Genomic DNA, 24,843 nt, shown 5'->3' with positions numbered 1-24,843 from the left:
TCAGGAATACAAATTATTAAGAGCACAATCGTGCCATATTCTGGATCCTAGGCAGTGCCTTTCTGTTGACTTTCATGTGTCTGTACGTATGGGAGACAAGCTGACCAGAGATATTAATCTTAGGCCATGGGACACTGGCCTGTAGCTGGCCAGACCCATATTTACCTTAGGGCGAGCAAGGTTCCCACTGCTCAGGCTCACAGGAGAAGAGATGCTAATTGAGTTCCCCCATAAGACTATAGTTCTAAAAAGTTAATGGTTCTTGTTTTTCCCATTGATCAGATTTCCTCTACAGTATTTTGCATATTTCTGATCCCCACTCCCTATTGGACCCTCACCCTCACCTCCGTCCCTCAACCTACCTTGTGTATGTACCCTGGCAACACCATTTTGAGGATTTTGACTTGTCCTATACTGTGTTCGGTTTCTCTCATTTGTTATTTTAGTTATTAAAACCTTTTGTTTTTTGGACTACTCCATCAACCCGTCCTTCTTTTCACACCAACACACCCTCGGCCGACGTGGTCCCGAGGCAGCGGCAGGTCGGGCCGCTACATGAACATCTTTCTGAGAGCTGTCACATGGAATGGGATGTTGTGAAGTGTCCTGCAACTGCTCAGCTTTGTGAGCACACACATTCTGCCTTGCCCAAGCAGCACAAACCCTTAACAACGTGTAGTGCCCCCTGGGATGTGTGGGGTTTCTCTAGGACCAGGACTTCTGCCACAGGTTGCTGGACATCCCGTCCATTCCCTGCTAGCAACTGAATGACACTGGGGATCCTAGAGCATCTCTGTAGGTCCAGAAGCCTGTGCTTACAAAACAGAATCAAGCCTGCTTCTTAAATCTATCAGCTGAAGGTTTCACCTTTGCCAGCCTTTACCCACCACTGGCATCTTAAACCAGCCTTTCAATAAATGATTTATCTACAAACTTCTTTTTCTCTCCAGAACTGCCATGACAATTATCTCAAGAGTCCTGCACCTCAGATTTTGCTCAACTCAAAATGGGATGCAACTATCCAGGGGCTAAGAGTCACTCCTCACTGCAAGGACGTGTGCTGTAAAAATTACCCCCTGCCTACCTCCGTGGGCTTGAGCAAACTCAGTTATTAGGAGGCTTTAGAGTGAATTTTTACCAAAGATGAGATAAAATATATCAGAAGAGGCCCTTTCCTCAGGACCTTTGTCCCAGGCATTTATTCTTTGAAATTCCAGGAGGGAAAGAGCAGGAAGTACAGGGGTCTTATCTAGTCTCCCACTCCGCGAGGATGGCTGGCACTCAGCCAGTTAGGTCAGAGAAGGAAGGAAGGGTCATTCTATGTGGTAAGGAAACTCCAGGGGGTCAGAAGGAAGAAACCATTTCCCTAGAGAATTACAACAATGCACCTCACAAAATTGGGAAATAGGGTAGGTCCACACTGAGCAGATCACAGAAATAGGGGGTTTCAACCACGGCAAACCTCCAGCGACGAGTTACAGCCCTCCTTCCCAACCACAGTTTTCCAATGCCATGTACTCTCTCTGGATTTCTGCATTAGGTGCACAGACCTGAGGATAAGGGGAAAATCCTGAGCCTTTACATGAGGTCAGGAACAAGGCTGCAGTTCCTCTTCCACAAACCCTGTAAGTTGCAGGACTCCACAGATCCACAGCCTGAACTTCTCAGCAGGAAATGACTCAGAAGCCAAACCCTAAAACTTGTATCAAAGACTGGATGTGAGCATTGCCTTCTTGCCCAGCTGCCAAGAGTAGCAGCTCTGCTGTGGTGATGAGAACCTGCTCTGCCAGGCTGGTGCCAAGCAGAGGTACAACAACAAACCACAGAGGGAGATTGCATTTCTGATTGCTGGCATTCCTGGTGCTTGTGAAATGCAAACTGCCACCGCGTCTGCCAGCTCCTGAAGGAACGTGGCCTTCAGCTCCTCACAGAATGACTTTGCTACCCCTGTCTTGTGTCCTGCCTTGCCTGTCTCTCAAGTCTCAGGCTGCTACGTCAAAACTCGCCTAGAACATCCATCACGAGGGCTGCCACTACACACAGCACCAGCCAAGGCAAATAGTTCTTTCTCCCACACTCCTCACGTGCAAGTGTTGATTCCAGTAATCACCTCAGAAACAAACAGGTGAGTAAATAAGAACAAGATTTTTCTTCCCCCCCTGAAGAAATTGTTATATATTCAATTATTTCATGGATTTATTTCCTTCCTGCCATGATCTGCTTTGCCTTTGAAAAGAAAAAGGGAACAGGGCTGTAACTTTACCTGCATAAATTTCAAGGGAAGAATTCCCAAAATCTGTAAAAGCAGTTTTCAGACATTTGCCGTTCTTAAAGATTTATCATTCACAGTACATGACCCAGTCAGTTATTAATGAGTCTTTCAGGACCATTGCAGATTACATTAATTCTCAACAGCAGTAACCATTCACATTTTCTATAAATTACTTTACCAATGAATACATACTTAGTTTTTAATGTAATAATTTTTAAAAATCTACATTTAATGAAAACACTTCAAAAGGAGGAAATACCTAGCCTGTGAAACATTGCTCATGTCTTCTTTACTCATAATTGTTTCTGTTGCTGAAATGATCTTTTCAATAATGAAAAAGAATTTTATAATTAATACGTGGAATCTCATTTCAGTTCAGATACCAGTGCAGACATTACTTGTTTATTCCTCATTACTTTCTTCACACTCTCACTACTTATCTTTTTAGCTGTATCTTTGGAACAGTTTCTGCTGGTGGGAGCCATGCTCTTGTTTCCTAGACCATATTTTCTTTATATATTTATATCGGTATCTCTGCAAAATCTTTCCCTTTCTATCTGCCTTCTGTGTTTTTTATATTCAAAACTGAATTATTTTTTAAAGTGTATTTAACAGTCACATATTTCAGGATTTTAAAGGGTTTGATGTTTGTTTTAAATAACTCAAGATTTATAATGTGCACATGACATTGATTCCAGATGAGTTCGTACTCTCTCAGGATTAACCTGATGCTACTTTAAAGACCTTTCTCCACTCTACCCCTACAAATCCTTGCAGCATCCCCACATTCTCCTCATAATCAGGCTGGGTAACATGTCCCAAAGCACCCCTAAAACAGTGTACAGCAAAGCCCTCAGTTCCACAACTCCTCCAACCAAATTACAATGGGGCAACTCTGATGAAACTTTTGTTGCTAATACTTCAGCATGGCAATTACTTCCCTGCAGCACAATTTGTACTAAAGCAGGATAAAATTGCTCAGAGGATAGTAAACCCGTATTGTCTTTGCAATCACAGCACACTGGATGGTCAGTTCACCGACATTTAAACCAGGTAGTTTTACATTGCTGAGTATGGAAAAGTGGGAGGAGTCTACATCTAGTGTCAATTATAGAAGCAGTAAGTTGCGAAAAACAGTTACCAAGATAATAATGCTCTGTCTAGCCCTGCTTCTCTAATAAACCTGCAAAGTACAGCACTGCAAAAATCTTCAGGGAGGTTTTTTAGGAGTTCAAACAGTGAAGATGAAATCTAGCAAAGATTTTATCTTTTTTAACAGGTAAATGTTTAACAGATTATGCTAATAATTTTGCCTTTGGCATTTTAGCCTGAATTTACTGATTATTGTGCAGTGATGCACGAAGCTCATTGTCTAAATGATCCAGAAAGTAGTTCTTTCAGAGATTTTGAAAGAATTCTTCCAATTTTTGTATCTGCACTGGGTCTGCCAGCCATTTTGGCTATAAAAAGAGCTTTTCTACTCAGCATCCAGTGGTCTACAAGCGAAGCCAGCCAGGTGGATACACCCACACTTGTAGAAAGGTGTTAATCTACTCCACCTGCACTTCACATAAGCAGAAGAAAGATCATTTCCAGTGCTAAGAGCTACCTGACCCCACAAGCACAAGTTTATAACCATTGCTGAGAAGCTGCTTTGATTAAAACACTCATTACTCTGAGGCTGTCAGGCCTTTCCAGCGATGTGACTTGAAAGGATTTCTGGACAAAGAGGACTTCACTGTTACGTATTTACATTATGTTAATGTTGGTAGACCTCATGGGAAGCCCTGGGGTATTAGCACATGCTGCTTCAAATAAAAACAGGTGCAGGAGTCAAAAGAGGTAAGAAACAATGAGACAGGGGAGCATTTAAGGTTTTCTAGGTGAACATTGCCCCAAATAAAACAAACAGCAGAAGCTGGGGGGAGGGCCAGCTCAACCTAGCCTGACCTCCCCTCCACCTTCCTTTTTGGCCAGGGCCACACCTTTTGGCAGCACACTCCCAGCCCCTCCAGATATCCGAGGAGCTGCAGGACACCTGGATGAGCCGTTGCAAGCACTCACAAGGCAATGGAAATGGAAAAGCCACCACAGCAGACTGAGGCTCCTTTAACTGCTACAACCAACCAGACAAACACCGCACCCTAGAGAAAGGGCAACCAAGTGTTATACTTAGTGAATCCATCAGCTACAGGAAAAGTTGAGGGTTACTGCTGTGACTTTAATGATAATTGTTAATGTTCAGAGAAACAGGGTTAAAAATTAGGACGCAAACCTCAGCTCTTATTAAGACAGATTCTTCTAAGATTTCCATCTAAAGACAGAATATCCACATTACCACATCAAGCCATCTTAAATTACAGTTTCTATTTCAGGAAGAGTGCATAATTCTGTATTTCTATACTAGAGCATTATTTTTGATGTGTACAGCTTAAAACCTCACAAAAGAGTTACTCTTAATAATTTAATTATACAGACTCAATTAGAGAAGCTAACTGCACCAAACATCCAAACATAAAGCAGAAAAATAAAGTTTCCAACAGACTTTTCTCATTCCATTTTATTTGACCTTTTTTTTTTTTCATTTAAATACATAATTGACATCTGTTCAACAGGCTTCAGAAGGCAGAATGTTTTAATTAGGACACCACTCCTGCAAGACCAGAAATAACAAGAGCTAAGAAAGCAGAGAAATAAAACTATAAATAGACCTGGCTTCCCATTTAGCCTAACACAAAACTTTCTCAAGCCCTCACAAACAATTTAAAAACTACCATATGTGGAGGATATCAGAAGTTGGCTTTTCCCTCCCAGCTTGTGCACAGTCCATTCCTGCAGATGCACCAGCACACATTGCACCAATAATAGCCAAGACTGATCACATTTAGTCCAGATGTGGAATAATATTACTGAAGCAATGAAAAAAGTATTTATGACCAATGCTGTAAAGGGGACAATTTGAATCCAGTGGGAAATACCATTATAGAAACTCAGCATTCCATTGGTTTTCAATAAATTAAAATTGCTTTTGGTCTGTGTTCCACTGTTGCTATTTTTAGTCTGTTTAGAGCACCATTTCTCTTTCTTTTCTTTGGCCAAATAGTTCTGTGGTGGAAGTACAAAACAGACCTGTCTGGAGAGGTGGAGTAGAGCCTTGTCTTAGGTGATAACAAAAACATAGTTATCGAATTTCTTGAAGGGCCAGATGTATTTAGCTCTGCAAGTGTTCAACACATCTGAGGGTGTCCAGAACTTCAGAGAAAATTACTTTTAATAATAGCAAGACTACTTCTCTGGACATGCTTTGTAAAAGGAAAGGTTTTAATAATGACAAAAATAATAAACATTATCAAATAAAAGAAATTTAAGTCGACCACAGTGTAGAGAACACTGCTAAGGCAGTCCAAAAAAGTGACTGAGCAGTTCTGTAGTTTTTTAAGTACTTGATGGTTCAGGTGGGACAAATTGGCTTGCTACAAGCCATGAGAAATACTCTCAAAGCCTAATCGGCGCTCCTCTGCTGGCATTGAGTCAGTTACAATAAGGGAAGAACAGAAAGTTCCAGGGCTTCTTTTTAGAAGTCAGGAGTGAAACTGGAACCCCTTTTCCTTATTTGGAAACACCTGCTCGGGTGTGGGGTGCATTACTACATATGGCCCTCAAACACATTCAGGAAAATGAAATTGTTACTGCCCCTTGTCTAAAGAACCCTATTAGGAAACAATTGCTTCATTAGGTTTGTCATTTAAATTCAGCTGCTGCTTGCCATTAACATTTCTAATGTGAAGTGCAAGATTTGAGAAGAATTTTCGCCAGCTAATTATTAAGGTCTGTATCAACTAATAAGAAGTAAAGCTTACTGAAGCTAAAAGCACAAAGCGTACTCTGCTTCACTGCAGCATGACAAATGAGATGGCAGATGCAACCACCCTGTCCAGTGCAGAATTAATAAGAAATAATCAGACAGATTATCAGATATGTGAGAAATAAGTGCAGCCTCACAAGAGGGATATGACTATACCTATAACATCAACCAAAAAAGAACAAAAGCCCAAACAAAGTGGTGCTTTAAAAGAAAATGACAAAGTTGATAACTTTATATGAAAGTAATTTTTAAAATATGATTTATATTTTTTATATTGTAGCAATTTTACACTTCACACATCTATTTTATTCTTGTATCAGTCCTGCACTGGTACCGATACATACCAATCAGGAAAGCGGATGAATAAGAAGTTGCACCGGGACATGGAATGGGGGAGCAAAAGAATTTCCCTGTGATACAGAAGTGAGATTTCAAAGGTAGTTGCACAAAGAGAATGACATTTAGAGAAAAGATCAGGAAACAGGCAAGTTAAACCCTTTCACACTTCTCCTTTCCAGCTTCTGCAAATCTGCATTGATTGCAACATGCAAAAAGTACCAGCTATGTCTCTCAGCTGCTTTAATATTAAGTCCAGTAAGAAGCAATTGCAGTCACTGCTGTTCAGCCCAAACTGCCCAGAGAGAAGAGGAAGCCAACAGCTGGACACAGCTCATGATTTCTGTCACAGACATGTGGGTTTTGTGCTTCCCTCCCTTTCTAATTCATGCTTTTGAAGGAACACTACTGTCAGAGATCTGTTTGAACACCCTGAAAGGCACTTGGAAGGCCTCATCAGCCCCCAGAAAGTAATTACCCAAAACTGCTTAAAGCAGGACTGCAGCTATCGCAGCAGTTCCCAGGGAACACATGGCTAATCTCACACACACAAAAATACCAACTGGACTGTCGCCCTGATTTTTTCAGCCTTCTGATGTTTTACATTTTTGTACTGGAGTTTTCACAAAAAAGTGATATTTTCAAAACTGTGCATTCCTTCCTGGGGGAAGGACAAATTGATGGACTTCTAGTTTGACCGGTGGGGTTGGAGAGGTGTTCACACTCATCCTCCAATCCCTGAACAAACACCAAAAACTATGTAAGTCAACATCCCGAATAAAGTTCCTTCTTTTTTGTTCTCACAATCTGACCAGGTGAGTGTGGTTCTTTCATGTCTGTCTAGCGACACTGGACTCCTAAAATTTGTAATTTCATCAAGATCATTGACAAAAATCACAGCCTTTTTTTGTGTATAAAAAGATGTAGCTAGCTTAGATAAACAGTTATTTGTTTTTTAGACCATTATTTGCTTCTGTACTTGTTTCAACTCCATTTTCTAGTTTCCCCTCTCATTCCTTGTTGATGAACACATAAAAAAATATGCAACATTCCTTGTTTAATTACAACTCCCTAATTCACTTCTCAAATCCAGCCTCTTAAATGGGAGAGTTTTTACTTCAAATATAGTTTTATCTTTACAACCACACCACACCTGCAAAACCTGCTCCTGTAACCCATTTTCCCTACTCCTGTGATTAACATAATAAAGCAAGAAAACAATTCCATCTAATGAAGATGATGTCAAAGCATTCCCAGAACTGTGTCCAGAATGGGAATGTATAATAGGTAGTGTGTGGACAAGGAAAAAAAACCAAAACAAAACCAAAAAGAAAAGCAGCAAGCCCACACACTACCTTTCAAATTCTTACTGCATCAACTTCTTCATCCACCAGTACATTCTCAAGAACCCAGGGGAAGGTTTTTGTTTTCTGGTTTGGTTTTTCTACTCCCCACCATTAAAAGCATCTGTCTTCAGAAAAAGTCCTGAATAGTTCAGCTAATTCAAGCTGATTTACACTGGTTTGTTCCTGTGCACGCCCCTCTAGATTCTCAACATAAGTAGTCACATATTTTGCCTTATTTATTAAGTGACTTTTACCGACCTGGAGAAAAATCTGATACTTTATACAGTGTTTCAATTTCAAGAGAAATCATTTGTGCCTGCCATCCAGCTTTGAAGATCAGTGCAGCTTTATTTGTTATTACAAGTATGTAGCACATAAGAAGGCCTCAGCATGCTAAGATAGTGCAACTGTTGCTTAAATAATAGACAATTAACTGTCAGTCCTCAAAGCATGAAGAAGAGCAGATAGGCATTTTTAGTAAGATTGATTTTTAATATGCTTAATATTTATACACATGTATTATACAGTGACTACACAAATATTTTTGTTAAGCAAGAAAAGCACAGGGAGTGATCTGCATTTTGTATAAACTACATAATATTCTGCATGGCAGAAGTCTTCAAATATTATAGGCATGTTTGATATCCCTGTTTTTAATTGAAGTCGGAGGATTGTGCAGGACTCAGTTAATGAACCAAGCAAAAAAAGTTTGGAGGTACTCTCCAAGCAATCATCTGAGTCTAACGCTTAGACTTGCCCATTGATTCTCATTGAAACCTAAAAGTTGTTAAACCTCCATAACTTCCTTATAGGAACTCTTTCCAGTAATTGATAATGGATTCTTAAAACTCTTATAAGCCAATTCATTTTTTTTTCTCATTCCTACTCAGATTGTAATACTGCCAAAAGCTCTGCTTGTCCTTGGTTTTGTCACAGTTTAATCCATATAAGGCAGCCAGACCAACCTGTTTGGAATGCAACTTGTGTTTATCTTCCCTTTGAGAAGATTGCAGTGAGTTTGTTCAGCAAGAGGAAGGTGAAATAGCTCACAGCTGACATTGCCAAAGCCCTAATGGGTACACATTGCAGAATGCTCAGCAGCCAATCAAGCACCTCATTCAGTTCTAACACCAATAAAGACGAAGGAAGATGTGTCACTTGTGTTCTGTTTCAGTAATTTCTTGAAAAGTTGCTGTTACCAGAAGTGCAGCTTATCTCTACCTTCCCACTGCTGTAGGAAATGTGGCTCTGCATAAGGTTTCTTCAGACACTCCTATATGCTGGAAACTTGCCAGCTATGACTCATAAATGAAAGTATTAATACTGATAGATATGTGCAAAACGGAAAAACTTTTAAGTTCAGACATGAAGGAAGCTCAAGTAAGAGTCAGAGTAGTGTTGTGTCTACTTGGCATATTAGAAATTTTCTATAAATACACACTGAAATTCTGCTCCTCCATGAAGTATTGAATTATTTCCTTGACTCTCTGAAAAAATTGAAAAATCACACAGAAAATGGCAGGATCAAAAAGAGATAACACCTCAAACTGATGAGCATGTTAAGATAATTTAGAGCCCATATCTGAAAGGAGGAACTTTTGAAGCAAAATTTTCAAAAGTCCCAGGCAAGTTCCCTAAATGTTTAGAGCCTTCTTTCCATGATCTTTGTCATTTTCATTTGGATCACTTGACAGCTGAATAGTCTGTGGATTTTTGTTTCTTCCAGTTACTCCTTGCATGGCAGTTGTGCCCATTTTCTCCCTCATGAAGTTCCACTGTGTTTCTGAAATGGCTATCCCAGCCCTTTCTTACCTGGCCATTGCTACTGCAAACAGTGGCACCAAAACTGAATTCCTAGCTCCTCTGAGCACTCACAGCACTGACTGGCTGCTCTCCTAAGTGCTCCAATCACCCACTACACAAACCAGCTTGCTCCATCATCATATGGGAAAGCATGGTGCCTGGAATGGAACCTGAATTCCTGGCCTTTCCCCAGTCCCATCCATTGCTGCCAGAATAAACAAGGAAGAAAAAAATACCCCACATCAAAGTGACCTGACAATGAGTCCTCAGATTTTACTATTGCGTGATTATATACTGGGTACAGAAATTCTGCAATTATAGGTTTGTTCACTACTCAGAACTTCTCCACAAGTGCAACATACCTAGGTATTTTGGGAAAATAACTTCCCACTGAGCCCCTCATTTATTATCAATAGATATTAGAGCTTTGTCATTTGCTGCCTTGAGGAGATGAAAGTACAGTTTGTCAGAGCCAGTAGATCCCTGCACTTACAGCTTAGGTTCAGTAGGAAACCAACAAACAAAATAGGAAGGAAAGTGCAATTAATTATCCTTTGAAAGGTCACTTCTCTTACTCCACTTAGAAGAGACAACACATACAAGAGCACACCATCTCCCTAGCATTAACGAAGCATACTCTAAAAGGACAGATGCAACCCCAGGGCTTGGCAAGGAGCCTGGAAGCATATTTCTGTCGTGATAGCAGCCTTGGAGGTATTTTCAGAAGTAATCCTTTCCTACCCAGAGGTTACATGTCTTCCAAAAAGTACATAGGCTTAGAACTAGCTGATCCTAAAATAATGCCTTTCACTGCCACAGTATGCTAGTTATGATTTAAAGAGAGACATTTAAATATTCCTTTAGAGGGTATATAAAACTCAGGGGTCTAATTTGGCAAAAGTTGTAGCCACCAAACAATTTTCATCCAAGGAATTCCCACTCCATAGTCTTTTGCATAGTCAATCATTCTTCCGTTACTCACAGGAAGCAAGGAAAGGATAAAATCCCAGTTTTGTAAAACTGAAAGCATTCCTTATTGTTGTCTCCATACATCGCTGGGATCTCTGTCAGTAAATATAGTGAACTTTTTCATTTCTAAAATGTTTAACTTTTCTTCTAATGCAGCCACAGTCTTGTAAATATCTTTTTTTTCATCCCGCCTCTATTGTGTGCCATTTTCAAGAAGGCTAACCTTTGCTCCACAGTCATCAAAGCTTCCTTTCCTCATGCAGATGTATGAAGAGTGCAGTTTTTCCTCATGAAGCTGTGCAGGGGCTCTTGACAGCATCTTCTGAGAGATGTGCGAGTACCACAGGTTGGAGAAGTGACATATTTGAAAAAACTTCCCAGGAAAAAAAGGAGCAAAAGCGTATGGCCTCTGCTGCCAGCCGGAATAAGCTGGAATGAGTAAGAGGAGCAGGACTGCTGAGTAAAAATATGTCACTGTTAGTTTGTAACACCTCAGAATAAACTGTTTTATACCATGTTCCAGGAATATTACCAAATAGCTTCAGTGTATCAGCTGACTCAGTGTGTAGGTGGCACGGAGTAATAGCTCAAAGGAACAAGACCAGGGAATTCAGAGTTTCATGTGTTAATGCTGCTGGAAAATTCAGTCACCTAACCCTTGACAAGTTATCAAAGTACTAGAAGGTAATATATCCTCAAATAAATCAAAAGTGCATAGTGCTGGCACATCAATCATAGAAAGAAAGCGTGACTATTACAAAGCAGACATCTCGATTAATTCATAATGATACACTGGCTCCAAAGCTGTGGTCTATCAGGCAGTAACCCAAGACAGATCCAGGGATTATTAGCATCAGACAAACAAGTTAGCATTTACAACCAGAGTTTTTCTGTAGCCCCCCCAAAATTACAGCTTTTTCAAAATCATATAAAATACATGTTGCTCGGACACTGGCAGCGGCTGAGGCTGTGCTTAGTTTCAGCTGCATGATTTCCAGGGCTCTCCTCTGGAAGGCCCTCAAAAACTCCCCAGCAATTTCCTTCAGCCTCTCCCAACCCCAAGGCTGATGGAAACACCTCCCATTTCATCCATGATGAGCTCTGTAGTCCCCTTGTCAGTGGCAGAAACATTTCTCCTGTAGGCACGAGCTCTCTCCAGGTGATTTCATGAGGCACAACCACTAATAGCCGAATTTCATTAAGAAAGTGTTTAAAAATAATGGAACAGTGTTAATTGAGGCTGAATACAAGCTGTGAATGACATCCATCTATCAGTTTTGCATGCCCACTTGTGTTTCCAGGAGCCAACCACATGAAATAACAAGCTACCAGTCCATTCTGTGCTCATAAAAAGCCAGACGTTGATGGCTTAAAGCCCCACAATACACAGCTTTGTGTTATGCCACAGGGAGCTTCCACATCCCAACAAAACCTTGGTGAAAGGATGGTTAGATCAGCACCCTCAGCTGCTGTGTGGAAGAAAAAGCCCCTCTTAAATTTGGTTACACATAGTTGAACAGAAGGGAGCTGAGCCAGCCAGGAATCTGTTATTTTAGACAGACCTCTGAAAAACAAATGGAGGACTTTGGGGATTCAAGCTACCTCAGTGCCCAGGCAACAGGTTTTAAAAGTGTTTTCCTTACAACTCTGGAAAACAAATTTCACCTCAACAGCTAAGAAATCTTCACCAGCAGCAGCTCAGAGTCCACTGATTTTTATCAAAACCAAAAAGACTAGTCATATTGCCATTTTCTTCTTTCAAAAGGAAGCTACCAAAGCTTCTGATAAGGAGAAAACATTAATATACAAAGTGCCTGTAGCCAGGGCAACTGAAGGGCTCATCTGAGCAAAGACTTTCATTTCTGATAAGAATGCAAGCAAATAATGAAGACATCCATATAAATGTTGCCTCTGTATGTGGATGTGTTGATGCCAGAGAATTGGAATACCACAGGAAACCAAACTTACTGATCTTGCTTATTAGCAGGGTGAGAGACCAAGGAGGGAAGGAAAGGCAAGAAAGCTGAGGTTTATCAGGTACATCTCTGACTGCCACATGTCTCCAAGTGATATTTGCCTGTAGTAAATTGTTCCATTACTTATCATGTGGATCTGTTGAACAGTCTCATGCTAAGCTTCAGCTCCTTTCTATCACTGAGTCCCCCCAAAGTGGGGAAAAGAAGAGCACTATTGTTACATGGAATCATCACACTCGTTTAGAAGCACCAATCAAATTACAGGTGTAATTGAAATAAATCCATCTTCACAAGTTTAAAGTCCGGGATGCTGAACTATAGGAATACTCAGCCAGAGGCTTAAATGAGAAATAAAGATTACCCCAGCTATCTCGTCATCAGGCACAGCATACCACAGGGCTGTTCTGTCCCTTCTATCAGATATGGGCCAAAGCCCTACCCAAAAGCAACTGAGAGCAAAGTTGGTTAAATTAAGAGCAAACTTCACATTTCCAGGCAATCCTACATGAATTACAATACTTGGAACAGAAAACCCAACAAAAAAAAGGTGAAATGGGCAACATGTAGTTGCCACTGTAATTTGAATAAGAGAGATTAAAATGTCTACCCACTGTGCAAATAAAGGATCAAAGCAAACACCATTGCTTCTGGTTCCCAGGAGGTGGGGTTTGTTTTTTTCTTGTTTTGTTTGCTTAAATGAAGTGTTGCTTATTCATTCTTCCATCTTTCAATAGAGCCATGAATGTCCCCAGTCAATGAGGCATGCTTCCTCCCCAGGTACTTGGAAAAGCAGTGTACATTTAGAGAACTCTCTCTGTCACAAACATTTATTTAGTGGTGTCTTCAGAACACCATCCATGTGATCCCTCTCAGGTTTTCTGTTTGGCTTTTTATTTGCCTCTCCTTGAAGCCTGGACTGCAGGAGAAAGAGCACTTGCTACCTGATGAGACCCAACAAGCTTGGCCATACAGAAAAACCTCTTACCACGGAAAGGGACCAGACACTGTCAGCTTCTGCAATAAGATGTAAAATAGTGCAGGAGTAATGATGTAAAAATCACACCCTAATCTGCACCAACACTGTATTCTCAGGCAAAACTCTGCTGTGTAAGGTTTTGCCTATTTTCCCCTGTGAAAGAGCCCAGCAGCTCAGCTGCAGCTCGTGGGCCTAAGGCAGAGAAAGCTCCCTGAATGAGACATCCACCTTGCGTTCTCACCCAGAAATACCCCAGGAGGAGCTGGAGATGGGAAAGACAGGACCTAGACTACTCTGCTCAAGCTACAGTGTCTGTCAGATTTAAGACACCAAAATGACAGCAAAATTGAAATAAGACACAAGTTGGGGTTTTCCCCTACAATCAATTGATTTTGCTTACATTTTAAACCATATTTTCTTTCTAGCTTCTGAAAAAGAAAGACTGAAAAAAATATATATTTGAAGGTATTTTAGAAAAGGAAGATTTATTTGAAAGGGTGAGTCATGCCATTCAGAAAGACATAATTAAGAGACAAATAGGTTTTAGCCACCTTGACCCAGGACACAGTACTAACAGCCCCATCCGATCTAAATCCTTCCAGACTCCTCTCAGATTAAGGATACTTTAGTTTTATGTTGTAAACAAAGAAATTAAAGGCAGTTTCTGAGAGAATACTCATAAAAATCCTCACATAGAGGACAGGATGGGAACACCAAGCCTGGTCTCCAGCAAGAGATTGATAAATCCAGCTTCTCAGTAACCTGGTCCTGACAGGCAAAGCTGTACTGACAGCAGGCCGCAGAAATCTTGCCAGACTTAACACACAAAAAAATCTCACAAACACAAAACTTGCTCCAGCTTACCAACACTGTTTTTCTGTCAGTGCCAGAAGTACAAAATAGACTGTTCAAATTTGCTTGCAGATTTAAGACTGGAACATTAATCCTCTAACTTTTTTGCTCTGTTTTTCTTTACAGATATTTATTTTTCTTTACAGATATTTCTGCAATGTAGTGGCAATATATCAAAAAAATAAAATAAAATTAAAAAAAATAAAATTATGCAAAACCTTAACTAATGAAGCAAGTGCCAAATTACCTCAAGGAAGGTTAACGAGAGGAGGTAATTGATTAGGCCCAGCTAGTTTTCTGTGACATAAAACAAATACCCAACCTCCTTTTGTATACATTTTTCAGTATCAAAAAACATTTATTCTACATGCCCTTTCTATAAATCTTTCCAAGATAATGTTTCAGATTAAAGTACAGAAATGTGCTCTAACATTAATTTTCTTCAAGAAAAAACTTAGTGAAAAAAATGCACACTTTCATTGTTGATTTTTCACAACTAAAAGACCTCATACTTCTAAATAGCATATCCCGATGTTTAACCATGTAGTCTGTAAAAGGATTTTTAAAGTAATTCAAAACCTAATTTTTATGCAAGAAAACATGTGGTGTAACCTGCTCTCTTTTCCTTCTCCCCTCTCCTCCTTTATGGCTACAAAATGCAAATGCTAAACACAAAGGAAGACAAAAAAGAAGACATGAGATGGCTTGCTCACATTTTCAGGTGGCACACTTTTTGTATAAATATGACTTATCTCAGTGGAAAATCTCACTTACCTGTTGTGATGCACGAATTTGAAGACAATCAATCCTGGAAAGCAGAGCTGCACATATAAGAAAATAGAATATTAACGGCATTCTTCCCAAAGGCAGATGCTCTACTGTGCAAAGTAGTTGCAGAAATAAAGATCACACAATGACATAAAATTCCCATTGCCTTGTGATGAATTTAGTGGTTTCTGTAGCAAACCCATCCCTACTTCAGTCTAAAGCAAGTGTTGCATTTTACGTTAGGCATCATTGCATATAGACTATGATGCAATCAAAATGCTGCAGCTCTCAAGTGAGACTCTTCCAGATTCTGGATTGGTTTTGAAAGCATATTAGATCATAAAAATGAAGAACCAACATTTTCCCTGCTTTTGTTTTCTTTCTGTTTTTGACAGGGTCCAGGTAAACAGCTTCAGGAACATAAGGCCTTCCACAGGTAAGGAGCCAGTGCAGCTCATGAAGTGCCAAGGAGCAAAGAGACACTTCTGGGAGCTTCCAGAGCAGGTCTGGGCTCACATCTGGTGTCACTGTCTTCTGCTGGCCATTCCTGGGTGCAGGGCACATAGCAGAAGGCAGCACACGAAGAACTTAGCTAAAAGCTCTTTCCCCAGAAACATTACAAAGACAAGTCTGAAACAGGCCTGTGTAGTGCTGGAAAATACTGCTAGTCAGACTCAAAGCATCAGCTTTATTAACCCTGCTGAGCTCAATTAACTAATTAATTAACTTATTAACTATCTTTGATAAGTTACTGAGCAGTGAGTACCTCCTGTCTCTCTGGTAGCATCTCAAATCCATACCCCTACCCACCAAGTTAATTTCTCAGTGGTTATGGGAAATATTACAAGTCAAGCTTTATTAAAAGATAATTAAAATGCAGAAAGGAAACAGAACCGGTGAGAGATATTTTTGCACGCTCTGGTTGGAATACCTTAGCCTTCTATTGAACCTACAGATTGTACTGAGCCTTAAGTACCTTAGAGTACCTTGCAAGCAGAAACAAGCTTGACTGGCTCATGACCAAAGCAGACACAAGCTCTTGCCTATGCTAGAAGAAGTACAAGTTGTAAAGCAAAAACATAGACTCATGGCCCTGCAGCAGGTCCAGACCCACTGAACTCAAGGGGTCTGTGTAAGGCCCTTTGCCACTAGCTCAGCACTTGGCAGAGCCAGGTGGTTTCTGCCTGCCACCAGTGCCACTTTTCCAGGCACAGAAATACCCACACCAACGTCACCTCAGTGCTCCTTACACTTTGCTGCGCTGAACCTCCAATGGGCTGAACTGAGTTCAAAAGCTTTGTTTTAAGCACAGCCTCCCTCAGGGCTGAGGCACGTGACATCCACCCAGAATGTAGGAAACAAAAACCAGATTCTGTTTTTTCTTCTAAACTGTCTTAGTTTGAAAGACAGGTGTCTGCTAGGGAAGAGCAGAAGCCTCCTTTGGAATGGAGAATGTAAACCCCCTCCCTCCGAATGATTATAATTTTTCAATTAAGGAGCTCTCTGGCAAGGCCATGAGGGGTAGGAATAACAGTTCTTTACAAGGCAAACAAACAACAATAACTGAAAAACAAAGTTCACTCTCCTGGGAAAACTGAAAATTTTAATAAAGGACAGTAGGAGACAGATAATACAGCAAAGTCTCAACGGCGGGGTGCTTGGCATTCAGCCAAGACCACACCTGCTATTTCAGAGACACCCTTTAAATACCTCTCCTATTGCATATTCATAAACCACTGTATATAAACTGCTGTGGGGTAGGAACTGCTACTTTTTCCAAATTAGGCTCCCCTTACTCAAACTACATATACAGCTAATTTTGGATGTCAGTACATCCACACAAAATTATGGCATATTTTTCCTGGTATTTCCTGTCTATGGTGCTTTCCAAAATATATTTCTGTCTAGTTTGAAGAACTGCATTTTGTTTACAAGTACATATCCTTGGCGTGCAAAGAAAACATGGTGTTAAACTTCAGTTTGCAAGACCCCTTGACAAAAACAACGTACTTGGAATACTAGAGAAACCTGAACCAACCCTACCAGTATGGACCATTAACTAAAGGAGAACTTCCTGCTTGCAGTCTCTCTCCAGGAGAACAGCTCTCTGCTCTTCTTGCAAAGCAGCTGAACAATTGTAATCTTTAGGGTGCAATTGCAATGATTTGTAGTGACTTCTCTCCTGATTTGTAATCACTAACAGCAAAAGTAGAAAAGCATTACAGAGCCTGCCAATTAATTCAGCACAAAGTTCCAGTAAAGATGGACTGGTGGAAAGCCCTGGCCAAACTCCTTCTTAGTTCAGAGAGAATACAGAGCAGGAGATTAAAAAGTGATGATGTGAGCCTGTCCTTGTTTTCTTTATATAAATTTCTTCAGAGGATAGCCATCACAATTCCTGTCTGGAGAATCCATCAAGTAGCAATGGCTTACACCCTTCACTTCAAGAAAATTGTGCCAAACTTCTCTAAAAACCAGCTGCCAAAAGTTAGATTCCTGTCTGTGTTTATAGTTGTATGACCCATATTTTGATTAGCTCCAATGGGGTTTGGTTTAGAGGCAGGAATCACAACTGCGCAAGGTTTTAATTAGATATTTGGTCACTCTGGCCTTTCCTGAATTCCAGCCATTTCCTTGCATGCTCATACACGAAGCTGGAAACTTTCAGGGAGGCAGAGTGAAACATAAACCTCCCCAAGCTAACAACAGATAACTAAACCCTCAAGGTAGCATAAGAAATCATTTCAGCGGGAGCAATCCCTTACCAAAAAACTGGAGTTTAGCAGGTAACTGACAAGTGTGCACATGGCTGAGACAATACTGGCTGATAATAAAGCAACTTTAAAGAACTGCTGTGATTTTCACATCACACGTGACTGCTACAGTATGTCTTGTCAAATAATAATATAGTTTGTCTAAAACTGGTGTATTAGTTTCCAGTAATAGTAGAACATCCTCAATATCAGTTTAAGAAAGATGATGGAACAAAAAGCACATCTGATGCCCATGAAAATATATGCTTTTCAAATCCAATTAGTCTCTAAAATATGCCTTGTTGACTAAATTCTGGCATCAGGCTAAGAAACAGTCTGGACTTAGAAGAGAACACAAGATAAGACTAATTTTCATAAATTTTGTGGCTCAGTACATTCAGTTTGTACTGCAGCTTTTTCAAATTTATTGCAATTTCTGCTCAGCTCAAGAGTGTCCTATGCAAAGGAACTATCTCACCTACAGTCTGAGCTCTCCAAGCTCATGGAGATGGACAAACAGAATTCTGTATACTTTCTCCTGCTTATCTTTCATTTAGTCCAGTCTTCAGTACTTGTAGCATTTATAGTATTTGGTGAAATCCATAAATACTGCCCCTATTCCTTAAGTTCCCTTTTCACTCACAAAAAGAAGGGAAAATGTTCCTGTTGAGAAAAAGGAAATTTCTTTGCAAGAGCACACCATGCACTACAGCCCTCCTTTTATATGCACAGCTCAAAACTATGCAGCAAACCCTGGCTGTAAGGACAAGCATTATAAAACTAACCAATTCATCCTCAAAGGAACTGTCTACCAAATTTATTAGTCCAGAACTGGCCTCCCATTTCCTATTCCACTCTAAACATGTACACACTTGAAAACAAGAAGCTATGGCACTCTGCAGCCCACGTCTTAACCAGTATCCTTCCTGATCTTCTCAATGTCTCTTTTCCTTTTTCTACCCCTTACATTTCACTACTACCATTCTGCTGCCTTGCAGTTATGTTCTCAAAATAAATTACCTCCAAAGTTTATCTTTCCCCTTTTAGAAGAAGGACTAGTTTGTGTCCTGCTACCTAACTTACTCTTTCAGCCTTCCTTTCCTATTGCAGGAATTACTCAGCTGATAATAATACAACTGCTAAAACCTCACAGCAATTTTAGTTTATCTTGACCTGATATGCTCATGTTGGGGGTTAGGTTTGTTCCTTTTTACTCTTAAGAATTTTTTCCTCCCGGAAGTTACCGAGGAGACTAAGTGTTGGATACTTAAGAGTACTTAACTGAAACAAAGAGGTGGGCAAAGCTCGGAGGGGGAGATAAGACGAGTTTTGGAGCAAGTAAAGGATGGAGCTGGAGGCAGCTGCTCTGCTCTTTTCGGCATTCGGGGAGAGAGAACGGCTCGGTTGCTGCTTGCTGGGAGAGTTCACTGTCACTGGAGGGGTCCAGTCCTGGGAAAATCTACCATCATCTGCTTGGCCCGGAATTCTTAGCTTCTCTGCCACCCTGCTGGAGCTGGGCCAGCCCTGCCCCGCTGTTGGCTTCTTCAGCACTGCTCCTTTTGCTACAGTGTGACCCTGCACCCCTGCCCTGCCTGGACACCCTGCCATCCCAGCTACCAGCCCGGGACTTTTCCACTGTTCCAGCTCGGTGCTCTGAGGGTCCTGCAGGGGCACTAAGACTAAACTGCCCTGGGTTTTTGTGAAGCAAAGCCCTCAAGGTTCTTGGTACTGTTTTTTTTTTATTAATGCTGTAGTTGTTGGGTTTTGTTCGCTTTGTTATACATACTAGTAAAGAGCTGCTATTTCTATCCCCAAATCTTTTGCCTAAAAGCCTCTAACTGCAAATTTATAATTGGAAAAAGGGGGAGGGGGGTGTGGGGGGGGGTGGGGGGATGGTTTGCATTCTCCATCCCAAGGGAAACTCCAGCTTTCCCTGGCAGATACCTGTCTTCCCAAACCAAGACAGCTGCACCTCTTGATAGGGTCTTGGGTGCTGTCAGCTGAGTTCTCGTCCCTGCAGACAGCTGAAGGCAGGAACTGCTGTATTCATCCAGAGAATGAGGTCTCTGCTCTTCAGCTGCATTTTAAGGGCCATTTTTAAAGACTGACAGGACTGCAGCAGTTCCACATTTTTGTCATGAGTTTGCTAGTAAAGCTAGTCACATATGCTAGTGGAAGTCACTTAGACTTGAATGCATCCTTCTGTGTAAGATTCCTAGTCTCATCCCTATGAACTGAGGATTAAATAAACATTTTTGTTAATAATTTCAAATATTAATTTCATGCAATGTAGCATTTATCATATAAGTTTACCTGGAAATAATGGCCAATGTTTACACCATGATTACCAAGATAAAGCCAGGAAATCACAAACAGGAAAAAGTTGTTATATTTTATGGGTTGAGAAAGTCCTCTGACTCATTCTCTGAGGGTAAAAAGAGTAAGCACTTTGCTTTTCTGGCTACAGGATTATGGGACTGCAATTTGACAACAAGCAGAGGGCTCTAACAAGATGGTTTTCCTGGAATTAGTTCCTTACAGCCATCAACAATATCTGTGAACAGGTTGCATTTCATGGCTCAGTATCTCTACAGCAATGATTATTTGTGAGGTCTCTATATTCAATCCACAGGGAGTAAGGAAATGTTAATAAATGTGATAGATATTGTAGGATTAATTCGTGTTTTCTTTTTATAATACTTTGTAAACCTATATAGAGTTAGTTTGTGTGTTACTGTATAATATTTTAAGCCTAAGGAATGCAGGGTTCCAGGAAGACATTCCTCTGCCGAAAAGCAGAGAATCACCCATCACCAAAAGAAAGGAGAGTACCACTCATGGGTGATGGAGCTGAGCACCGCCATCATCAACCATCGGCTGAGCGCTCAGCACCCCATATCCATCATCCCAATCTCATCAAGGACATACATCTCAATACCTGGTTCCAGCAAATCCAGACATAAGCTTATGTCTCCCCGGAAAAACTATTCACCGAACTCACATCCAGAAAAGAAACCAGACGAATATGAATCGAGGACCGTGTTACACAAAGAACTGATGAAGTAATCGGTTGCACAAGCCCAAAAACTGTATAAAAATGAAGCCCTGCACACTCTGAATTTGTGAACCAAAGGGGGATTCTGTGCCACAGGGGGCAGGATCTTCAGTTCACCCAGCGCCAGTTCCCGGGATTGGAACTGAGCTTTGGTTGTGGTTTTATCGGGGTTTTTCTATTTCTCCAATTCTTGATTTTTTTGTTTTTAATAATACATTTGTTATTACTATTTTTAATTCATGGATTCAGCTTATCATTTATAACAGTAAATATTGTCAGATAAGAGAACCCTCCTGAAGACACTCCAGCAGAGGAGACACCCCTCCAGCTTGGGAGCTGCTGCTTCTGGGTCTCTGGACTGTAGGAGTTTTGAAATGGCTTTAAATCATCCACCAGCCCTGCTCAGCATGGTGGGGTCATGCCTGAGAGGCCGTTCTTGCCAAAATAACAAAGCCCACTGTAGTGGTTTTAAAGCAAAACAAATGAGAGGCTCTAAGTCAGAGATACAATGTTATAGGAAGAAAAAAAAAAGTAAAATAAAATAGATGCAATAATACAAAAGACCACTGACAGAGTCAGAATACTACCTGAGCAGAGTGATGGAAGCAGTCTAGATGAGGTAGTCTTCTTGAAGCCGTGGTCTTGTAGAAAGATCTGGTAGCTCTGGTCTTCTGGGAATCCAGTGGGTAAGGGCGCCCTGTACTGTCTCAAACTGTAGATTCTATCCAGGTGAGAATGCTTGGTTCTTTCTCCTGGGCGGAGCATCTCACAACGGGATGATGAGTCATGCAGGGGGACTTTGATGGCCCATTAAACAGAGACAACTCCCAGAGGGAGATATCTATGAGTCATGGGCAAGGCATTTGATGGGCCATTAAGAGAAGATAATGGCCCAGAGGGAGGGGGTCTGGAAAAACACTGCCCCACCTGGATTCAACAGTTCATGAAGATGGTGATAGAATACTTTGTGCACATCCTATACTACAACCCAGGACACCCACTTTGCTTATTATTATTATCATCTTTAAATATGCTTTATTTGCCACTATGTGTACAAGCAGTTCTCCCCCCACACAATGATAAATTGTGGATGTTTCCTGTCATGAAGACAGAAGAAAACTTTCTCTTACACCCACCCTTTCCACCCTCCTCCAGAACAGAAGAGCAACTCCTGCCTTCAAACCATCCTGTCCTTTCCTTGGTTGTTTTTGGGGGTTTGGAGTTTCGGGGTGCTTTTATGTGTGTGTTATAAATGATCAGAGCCAATTCAAAAAATCCAAAGATTTATTTGACAATTTTGAAAATCAATTTCGAGACGCCACGATAAATCAGGACAACATTGATCGAATGTTGGGTGGACAAACCAGGAGCAGCAAAGGGTGCTTCTCCGAAGTACTGCCCACAAATTCGGGGTCTCAGGGTAAGTGTTTTACACCATTTTTCTGCCCTGAGGCAAAAGCAAGACTGTCACAAAGAACACAGATTCGCCCAAAGAACATGACATCATGCAAATAATACAATCATTGAAATGTCCTGCACCCCGTGAGGGATGTTTGAAAGAACTTCCTGAGGAAATGTATGAAAGTCCAAGAGAAGAGTCTCTGAATTTTCTGTTGGAAGGCTTGATGTAATCATCTGTTAATCTCCACCCAGATCGATACCAGATCCTTTGAGTGACCGCGAAGATGTGGTCAGCCCATGATTAATGAGCCGTTTCCACGTTATCTCTTCTGCAGATGTCGAAGTAGCACCTTCAAGCTAAAAAAAGACTTTGAAATGTTTGGAGACACCCTCAGACCATTTCCAGGAATCCGGAGTTTTTCAATTCCAATGTATAATTTTACACACACAAATTTAATACACGAATTTTATACAGCACATCTATTACATGTAGGTTTTGGTAGGGTTTTTTGGTTTTTAAAAGTTTTTTAAAAGTCTCTTTACTTGATGGTCTTGTAAGAAATAAAATACAAGTTTCTAAACTCAGTTAAGTATTGTTATTGTAAAGTGCCTTCTCTCAGTTAAATACTGGTTATCTCGTTATCTCGTACCTATTGTAAGGTCTTCTTTGTTAAATACCGTTTACCCCATACCCATTGTTATTGTAATTGCAAACGCTTGTCCTGAATGGTTTCCCTGTTAAATGCTACTTACCTCAGACCCCCTTTCTTTAGAACTGTATTCTTCCCTGTCCAGCATCCGCCCCTGCCCTGCTGCTCCCCGCATGGCAACCGATGACACCACCCAACATGCAAAATGAGGACAACTCCCATGGGCCCTAGCACCCCATGGAAGTGGAATTAATAATTAAAAACCCATAAAGCAAGCGAGCCAGTGCCCAGACTGGACTCCAAATGACATCTGTGAGCAGAGAAAAGCACTGGGCTACCTGCTAAAGCTTTGTGTCTTGTCACTGTAACTTGAATAGTACCCTCTTTACAGGACTACCTTAGACCTTACACTTTACAATGAGCCAGGGACTCTAGCGTGGATGGAAGGGCTGGCTCTGCCCTGCAGCAAAGCTGAACACCTTCTTCCCCGTGTCACCCATCCCTCGAGCCTCCCCCTAGAGCTGATTTTAATAAAAGCATTAGAAAGCAGATGGTCTTCTTACCCATTCTCTTCAGTCTGGTCCTCAAATATGGCTTATTGCTGATGTGGGGTTTTTGGGCTTTTTGTTTTTTTTAATGGAGTCCAAGTGTGTCATCTTCTCTTGCCTACCTGGCACGTTTGAATTTTCTGAGCTTATATGTGTCTTGGTTTGGAAAGACAGGTATCTGCCAGGGAAAGCTGGAGTTTCTCTTTGAATGGAGAACGTAAACCACCCCCCCTCCCCTTTTTCCAATTATAAATTTTAAGTTAGAGGCTTTCAGGCAAAGATTTGGGGATAGAAATATCAATTCATTATTAGTATGTATAACAAAGCAAACAAAAGCAACAACCACAGCATTAATAACAAAACAGAACCAAGAACCTTGAGGGCTTTGCTTCACAAAAACCCAGGGCAGTTTAGTCTCGGTGCCCCTGCAGGATCCTCAGAGCACCGAGCTGGAACAGTGGAAAAGTCCCGGGCTGGCAGCTGGGATGGCAGGGTGTCCCGGCAGGGAAGGGGGTGAGTGCAGGGTCACACTGTAGCAAAAGGAGCAGTGAGAGCAGGGCAGGGCTGGCCCAGCTCCAGCAGGGTGGCAGAGAAGCTCAGAATTCCAGGGCAGGCCAGCAGATGATGTCAGACCTACCAGGACTGGACCCCTCCAGCGACAGTGAACTCTCCCAGCAAGCAGCAACCGAGCCGTTCTCTCTCCCCGAATGCCGAAAAGAGCAGAGCAGCTGCCTCCAGCTCCGTCCTTTACTTGCCCCAAAACTCGTCTTATCTCCCCCTCCTGAGCTTTGGCCACCTCTTTGTTTTGGTCAAGCACCCTAAAGTACCTAACACTTAGTCTCCTTGGTAACTTAGGGGAAAAAAAATTCTTAAGAGTAAAAAGGAACAAACCTAACCCCCAACAATATGAAAGAATTTTCTTCTCTCCAAACAGTCACCATGATGCTCTTCATGTCCAAAAAGCCTTCCCCGGGATTCAGAAAAGAAGATGTCTCTGGCACTGAGCTTAGACCTGCATGAAGAAGACAAGCCAATGACTCCTCATAATTCTTCCTTTGCTTTCCCTGTTTACAGATAAACTATACAGATGTTAAGTGGGACCACCTTCAATCAACACCGTGATTTTGCACAGAAGTGTAATAACTTCCCATCTTAAAAAACTCTTCAAAAATAAACTAAACTAAACAATGCTTTTAGTCTTCAACTTAACTCCAGTATCAGAGGGCTGTTATTCAAAAAAAATCTCACTGGAAGAGGGTTCTAAAAAGCCTCT

At 41.1% G+C, this 24,843-nt stretch overlaps 1 long non-coding RNA gene across 1 annotated transcript; it reads left to right on the top strand.

Annotated features, from left to right (window-relative positions):
* Positions 1 to 1,752: 1,752 nt before the first annotated feature.
* Positions 1,753 to 24,843, top strand: LOC136294887 (uncharacterized). Its single transcript, XR_010722512.1, has 3 exons — positions 1,753 to 2,125; positions 15,559 to 15,599; positions 24,645 to 24,843. It is a non-coding gene; the product is annotated as an uncharacterized lncRNA (long non-coding RNA).

This window comes from Chamaea fasciata, unplaced genomic scaffold, assembly GCF_029207755.1.
Source record: "Chamaea fasciata isolate MVZ Bird 193981 ecotype frontalis unplaced genomic scaffold, bChaFas1.0.hap1 SCAF_10, whole genome shotgun sequence".
Taxonomy (NCBI): Eukaryota; Metazoa; Chordata; class Aves; order Passeriformes; family Sylviidae; genus Chamaea; species Chamaea fasciata.
Note: the sequence above shows the minus strand (reverse complement) of the source record. Positions and strands in the feature narration are given on the sequence as shown.